The sequence below is a fragment of the Schistocerca piceifrons genome, chromosome 1, assembly GCF_021461385.2.
Source record: "Schistocerca piceifrons isolate TAMUIC-IGC-003096 chromosome 1, iqSchPice1.1, whole genome shotgun sequence".
Lineage (NCBI taxonomy): Eukaryota > Metazoa > Arthropoda > Insecta > Orthoptera > Acrididae > Schistocerca > Schistocerca piceifrons.
In genome coordinates this window covers 1,119,867,906-1,119,876,048 of record NC_060138.1, presented here as the reverse complement: position 1 = coordinate 1,119,876,048, position 8,143 = coordinate 1,119,867,906, and positions in this window count along the sequence as shown.

The window sequence follows — 8,143 nt, the reverse complement described above, 5'->3', positions numbered from 1 at the left end:
GTCCCTGAAGTGTCGCTGGGGTATGGTGAATGCTCGACAGAGAGCTAGAGTGTCTGATGAGTACGCGTCAGTTGTGTGGATACTGTATCATTCATGATGTGCGCATGTAAAGCATTGGAAGCACAGTGCTCGAGCTAAGTTCAAAGAATAATGCATTGAGTTGAGCTATTATATTGGAGCACTCAGAGAGAGCTAAGGAGGGGATCCTTAGAAGGAAAAAGGGAATATAGCTGAACGAGCCTGTGACTTGGTGACCGTGGGCCAGCAGAAAGTGGCCGCAGCTAGCGATGCCGAAACTTTGTCCGCAGTGCTGTTTGTAGTGGTGGTGGTGCAGGAGACAGGTGGTCCTCCTAGATCTAGTGCGCATGCTACAACGTTCAGGAAAAGCCCCCCCCCCCCCGTTGATCCGTTGATAAACTCGTGCGCCATCTCTGCTCTGTTGCGAACCACTCACTTCCACAACCGAGGCTGCGTCCACATAACGCCGCTCCGACGTGGTATGGGCATTCTTCTCATTCTCGGAGTCCATGCGCCGGTGTGACGTAGGAAGGATGAGGCCTCCAGCAGAGCAAGTTCAGCTGAGGGGCGATCCATCACACTATTCGCTCAAGCGGCCGCATAACGACTTCTCGGGCGCAATTCAGTATTCGTCTCGGGGTCCGTTGTCATCTGCAGGTTCGTCGTTGGTAGGGGGCCGGATGGGGCCACCGGCAGAGCGTGGGAAGGCTATCCGTTTTCGGTCCGTTGCAGTTGTAAGTGTTCCCTCTGCAATACGCTCCCGCTAGCAGCGTACTTAGGGGTTCAGTCTTTGATCTAGTACGCCATGGCGCGCGCTGGTGTTTCGTCTTCAGTTCCAGGTACCTGTCTGAGCGCTCGCGTTGTGTTTTCGATCTGGTGTTCTGTTTGCGGTCCACTCCTAGCAAAAGCGCACTGCAACCTGCAACGTTCCATCTTCATTCAGGGGTTCGTTTTCCATGTCTACAACCTCAGTTAGTTCCTCTTGTTGTGGAATTCTGCTGCTGCCCCCATTTCGTTTTCAGCAAGTCCAGTGCAGGATCCCATGCTCTACTGAGTTGGTACCCTGTGTCACGGTTCATAAGGTTTCATGTCAACTTTTTCTCCAAGGCTCTCATTTAACACTGTCCCAGTATCTGGGGGTCTGTGCTAGATCCCTCATTTCATCACAGTTCGTGGAATGATTGAATTCCAGACACTGCTTAGCAATGGATGATTTAGTTGTCTGTCTTGGTTGAGTATCTGTTCTATCTTTGCATCTGAGGTCTAATGTCCTAGTTGGTTAGTCGATGTATGACATGCCACATTGGCAAGGTATATTACAAATTTCTGGTTGTTAGAGTCCTGGGTCGTCTTTCACATTTGCCAGTAGTTCTCTTATTTTGGTCAGTGGTCATAACATCCTGTAAGTTGGTTCAAATGGCTCTGAGCACTATGGGACTTAACATCTATGGTCATCAGTCCCCTAGAACTTAGAACTACTTAAACCTATCTAACCTAAGGACATCTCACAACACCCAGTCATCACGAGGCGGGGAAAATCCCTGACCCCGCGGGAATCGAACCCGGGAACCCGGGCGCGGGAAGCGAGAACGCTACCGCACGACCACGAGCTGCGGACTGCTGGAAGTATCCTGTTTGTATGTTGGCAGCGCTATAGATTTTGTTAATATCGTGGACAGCGCTCTGCGGCCTCGGCAAGAGATTCTGTGGTTGGACGGACTAGCAGTTAGTGAGCGGATGGAGAAGTGTATGGACATGTTTTTTCTTAGTGGAGACTGTGTTGGTAGAAGATGCATTGTAAAGTGAGACGCAAGGAAATGTAAAATGAGGATGATGTTGTTGGTAATGTTTGGGTTGTGGAATTATTGACAGCTATATAATTTTTGGAACTAGATGTCACATGAATAAGGTTAAATTTTTCTAAATACATTGTTTGCTCTTCAACAAAATATCTCTATTGCTAACGATATGCCTCCTTGTAGTTACAGTCTATAGCAGTTAGAATCTTTTTATTTAGCTGGCTGTAGTTGCAGCTTACTGTAGTTGCTGTAGTTCATGTTATGAAGATTTTCTGTGAGGTAAGTGACTCATAAAATAAAAAAGTGGGGTTTGTCATTGAAATGAGTTTAGGCAATTAACAGAGTTGGAGGTAGTTTCATATTTCTTTAATTTCATATTTTTTGGGTTTTTATTATTGTTAGGATTTCTTGCAATTCATGGCCATTGTTTTGTGTTAATTATTGGAAGTCATGTTGTCTCTGTATAGCAGTCACAATACGTTGGGCTTGTATACGAATAGGTTAAGCTTCAGTTGCTCTGTCGGGGAAAATTCTGTATGTCAATGTTTAAATGATAAAAATAAGTAAAGACATAGTTTCAACACATTTAATGTTGAGCTTTCTGAGAACCCTGTTGATTTGGCAGAAATAGATCCCACATAGACAGGTGCCCCTGAGTCTCTGTCTATCTTGCTCCTCTCCTAGGTTTTGTGGCAGAGTGGCTGTGCTTTGCGAAAGACGGGTGGTCCTTCAATAGTGTCTGTCCTGTGCACAGTATCTCTCTTAACGACATAGTGGCTATGGATTTGAGAAGCACTAGCCACACTTAAGCGGGGGATCATGTCACCAGATGAACCGCCACTAACCAGTAAGTATTCCACTAATCCTGGAAGAATGTTGTTCTGCGAAGAGTTGGAGTCACCAGCGATGATTCCAGTTATTTAGTGCACTTGCGGATGATATGTACTGCTTGCCTGCACCAGCGTTACATGTCCTCATTGCCTCTAGTATCCACCACATCCAAGTCCAATAGAGTCTTGGTAAGTAACACATCCAAGTATTTCCTTATAGTCCTTGGCACTGTCTTTGAAGCTGTGTATCTACTCCGTAAACTCTCTCCAGTTTGCAGTATGCCCCTGAGACTGTAATCAGGGTACGAATGATGATTAACGTTAGCACCTGTGGAGACCTTCAGCGATGATAGCTGACATTCTGCCTCAGTCAGTTAGCATCACTTGTCATGTAAAGTCACACACGAATCTTCGTCCTGTAATGCCAGGCAATCTCTTTTGCTGCCTACGCACAAATGAGTCGTCGTAGTCAGCTGCTCAGCTCTTGATGATTTCAACAGCTGAATTTCACATACCAAAGGCTTTAAGGGCCCTGCTTGTTGTGGAACAACTGAAACCAGAGGTCTGTTGGCCATACCTTGAATGAAATCGCCAGTCACTTTGTTGAGAAGTAGACTCTCTCTTATATCAGGACACCAATGATAAAGGTGCAGGAACTCAACCTCTAGCATATTTTCGTTAACGTCAGCTGACATAGAAGTCCATGTAAATGTTTTTCCTTGATCTAAGTAGACGTTGCGAGTAGCGGAATTGTAAGTCGTCGTAGATGAACTATTCATAGCCCTGAGCTGCGACAAGAGTCTTGAAGTGTGATGGAGGACAGTTTTTCTTGGGATTGTGCTTATCTCAGAACTCGAGTCAAACTACAAAATGTTGGTTGGTACTCGCCTCGAGAACATAGAGACGCCATTGTGGTTGGAAGCATGAAGCTAATTAGTTTGATTTACGTATATAGTAATCCCGCAACCTCTGACGCCTAATGAACATCGCAAAATGGAGTTAGTATGCTCGCATGGGGAAGTGCATTGAGTTTAGCAGTGCTGAAATACACATGGAATCTGCGCCAAGGTGCAGTCTGTCCATCACTGTTGGAACTCTGGGTAGCATTCGGTGCTGCCTGGTGCATCGTTTTCAGCTGATCGCAGTGCATCTCCGAGGTTGTTTACTAAAACAGTTTATTAAAAGATTCAATCACATACATGCAAACAGCACTAAGGAGGCATTTAATTTCGTAACATGCCAGGAGGGCAAGAATTTTTTTTATGGTTGTGTCCTGGGAGCTTTAAGGTAATTTATTAGATAGACCAGCAGTTCCAGATGAGCTCAGATTACTGTCCACTCTTGATGATCGTTCCACATATCTGACCACCAAAGGTGAAAGTTAAAGTCATGTTGTAACTGATAGTGGGTTAGAAACCCTCTCACAAGTACTTAAAACATTTAGAGGGCGAGATGTGTTTAATAAACATGCTTCTGCAATGCTCTGCACTGGCCATACGCATACCGAAGTCCTACATCGAGAAGAACATGCTATAGTGGCTGGCACGAAAATAGGGCTTCGAGGTCTTAAAGCATTGCCAACTTTTTAATAGTGATAATTTCAAATGTTCATAAAAATTCTAAATAAAATTGGGCAACTCTATTTTTAGTCTAGAATATTATGGAGTACTTTCCAAAAGTAAATTCTCACTGGCAGCTAGGATAAAAATGAAACCTAACATTACAAGAAATTTTGGAGGAAAATAATTTTTTACTTTAACCTGTGGTAGTAACATAATCACTAATGTAATTGAACGGAAAAAATGAACATCCTCAAAGTTTATAGATGCATATGTTGCATCTTTTATTTCGGAAATATAAAAGTGTTCTGAGATAAAAAATAAAATATTATGAGTTGTGAAACTGTGACGACCACATAGGGAAAAATGTAGTCGCTGATGAATTTTCGTTCTCTAGGACTGCGAAGAATCTTCCCATGAGAAAGTTAAGAAGACTTGTAAATTATTTTTGGTAACATTTCAGACATCATTATTGTATCGTATCACGTACAGGAGCAAATTACTTCCGTGATATTTCATGTGCAGCGGTGCGCGAGCCGTCGTAGGCCATGGCCAAGAGTTTTGTTCGGACGGCTCGCTTTAATATGACCGAGAATATTCCCTACATCCCGAAAATATTTTACTGGCTGCTAATACATATCCTTCATTATTGCATCCATCACTCAAAACGCCAATATACGCTACGCAAAAGTAATTGTAGTTTTACGGTATATCGACAATTTTTACTTTATGGACCGTCTGACAGCAACTGAATATAACACAATTTTAGCGCCATACACGTTTCGCCTTTATTTTCTGCAAGGCATATATGTATATATGTTTACTATTTAATTTACATTTTGGTCACTCTACCTATAAGCTATAAACAGTTCTGGTGGTTGGAATTTCCTATGAAGTAGTAATATTTTGAACTGTAGTTACAGGTTGCATGGACGATGTCCTACATATTAAGCTCCTGTCGCATTTTTGGTGTTCTTCTTCTTCTAAATGCCAATTTGCGGTTTTTTTCCCCACATTTCACAGCACTATGAACTTGACGCTTGTTTCGATGCAGTGTTTTGGTTTGTGTTGTCGACTGTCAGACGGTATTGTCAAAGATTGAATACTATTGCACAACTATCGAGTGTAATTATTGGAGAGAGAGAGAGAGAGAGAGAGAGAGAGAGAGAGAGAGAGAGAGAGAGAGAGAGAGAGAGAGAGTGTGTGTGTGTGTGTGTGTGTGTGTGTGTGTGTGTGTGTGTGTGTGTGTGTCCAGAAGGGGAAGGGGGAAGAATTTTTTTCCTGGTTGTGTGAGAGGGACGATTTTTCATCTTATCATTTCTTTTATTAAGTGTAGTAGGTAGCCTGTGCTGATGTTGCTTGTTCATTTATCACGTTTGTTTTCAGCGATGGCTTTCTGAATGTGGAAGTTTTCTTGCATTTGTACAAGATGTTTGTCATGATTGCTTATTCTCATTATTTTCATTTCTTGTTCCATGTTTGTAGGATGATGGTTATGGCGTTTTAAATGTTCTGCAAATGTGGAATGGTTTGTTTCGTACTTCCAACACCTGACATGTTCTTTGTACCATGTTTTAAAATTCCTGCATGTCATTACGGCATCAAAACTTTGACATTCAAGTTTATATATTCCTGATTGTTGGAATTTGTCCCTCTTGGTAGCTGGTTGGCTTAGGTGTGATTGGAGGGTTTTCCCAGACTTATATGCTGTTTGTAAGCCCTGTCTCTTTAGGATGTTCGCAACTTTGTGTGTTAGTTTGTGTGTGTAGGTCATGGTGTACCATCCGATTCTTTTGTGTGTGGTGTTGTCATTGTGTGTGTTTGTTGAGTGTTTTTGTAACTTTTCAGCTTGTGAGTTCTCTTGTATTCTGGAAATGTTGCCTTTATTCTGTATTTGTGTTTTTATTTTTTGATTGAGCCTGTACTACATGTGTGTCATACCCATTGTTCCTAGCTATTTGTATGATTGTACTCATTTCTTTTTCATAGTTTCTCTTGTTGAATGGGATTATGTTTAATCTATGTGACATATGTCATTGCTGCAAGTTTCTGTCTGTGGGGGATGGTTAGGTGTGAAATGTATTATTGCATCTGTGGCTGTTAGTTTTCTAAAGATGTTAAATGTATGTTTGCCACTTCCTTTTTTCATTGTAAAGTCAAGAAAATTTATTTGGTTTTCTTTTTCAATTGTGAATTTTATGTTCTGATGAGCTTTGTTGATTTCCGAATGGAGTTAATCTATTTTTTAACTTGGCTCATCTACCAGACAAATAATGTCATCCACATATCTGTACCAATATATGATTTTGAAACTTTCATTAGTGGTTGTCTTTTCAAATGTCTGATTTTCTAGATGACTGATCAAAATTTTTGCTAATGTTCCTGATATTGGGGATCCCATGGGCAGTCCATCACTTTGTAGATAATATTCATTCTCATACTGAAAGTAGTATTGTTCAGTTGTCAGTTTGAGCATATTTGTTATTTCTTGTATTGCTTCTGTGGTGAGGTTTCTGTGGGATGAGAGACTTTGTTCTGATTTCTATTGTTTCTGTGATAGGGATCGAGATATACATATTTTCTACATCAAATGAAATCAGTGATGCTGTGTGTGGTACCTGTATGTTCGGTATGTGTTCTATTAAGTTTCCTATGTTTATCACTGTTCTGTTGTTTTCTACTTTATAGTGTTTTGTAGCCAACTTTTGGAGGTGTTTGGCTATGTGGTGTGTTGGGACTTTCTTGAAGTTAATAACAGCTCTCATTGACATGCTCTTTATGTGCTTTTGGTTGACTGCGGAGTGTTGGTGCTTGTGGGTTTTTCTGTATTATATAGTATTTCTGTGAGTGTGTTTTCAATGTTTTTCAGTGTTCATTTCACGTCTGATTGGAAACGTGTAGTTGTGTCTGACTTCAGTTTTTGTATAGCACTGGTGTTTATGTATTCCTTGGTTTTTGTCATGTATTGCTCTTTATGCATGAGTACTGTTAAATTTACCTTGTCTGCTTTTGTTATTAATATGTTATTGTTTGTTAACTTTTGTTTTAACCTTTTCATAGTGGCTGCTTCTGTTTGGTTGTTCTTATTGTGTGTCTGCTGTGTTTGTTTTATTATGCCTTTTATTTCTTCTTTTGCAAGTTCTCTTGTCAGTCCTATGTTTATTTCACAATTAGTTTGTTGTTCTTCTCATGTAAGAATGTGCTCAGTTTCTACTTTGCTATTGGTGCAGTGTTTCAAGCCTTGTTCCAAGAGCATTTTTTCTTTCTTGTATAGTTCTGTCTCTGTTAGGTTAACTAAACGCAGATGGAATGTGTGTTGGTGTTCATGTGACTTCATGTTTAAAATGTAAATGTATTTTTGCGTCTTTTTTACTGTTTCATTATCTTCTCTTTAAGCTTGTTTTATAAATGTTTCACTGCTGTGTAGGCCTATATGTTGTGTTCAGTTTTTTCTGTTAGTGCCATGAAAGCTGTGGCGTTTCCTATGTTTTTGCCAATTCTAGATGAGTCTCGTAGAGCATCATGTTTAAGTATTGTCTTTTCGAATATAGCATCTTAATTGCATTTAGTAACCAATATCGTTCTGCAACTTGATTTCGACTTTTGGGCCACTGTAGAACTGTTTTTAACCTTAACATTAATGTAACTTGGAATTAAATCGTTCTTTGTGCATATTTTGTTGAATTTTATGTGCTGTATCGTCTTATGGAGTCTCAGATGTATTTTCTTGAACCTGTTGTACATGTTGACAGGGAACGCTTGACACAGTTGTATTGACCTCTTCAACTTTTGTAGTCCTGTCTTCCTCAGTTGCTTGTAATATTACGGTATATTGATAATTTTTACTTTATGGACCGTCTGACAGCAACTGAGAGAAACACAATTTTAGTGCGATACGCGTTAAGCCTTTTTTTCTGCAAGCTTCTTCAGTGGCCTG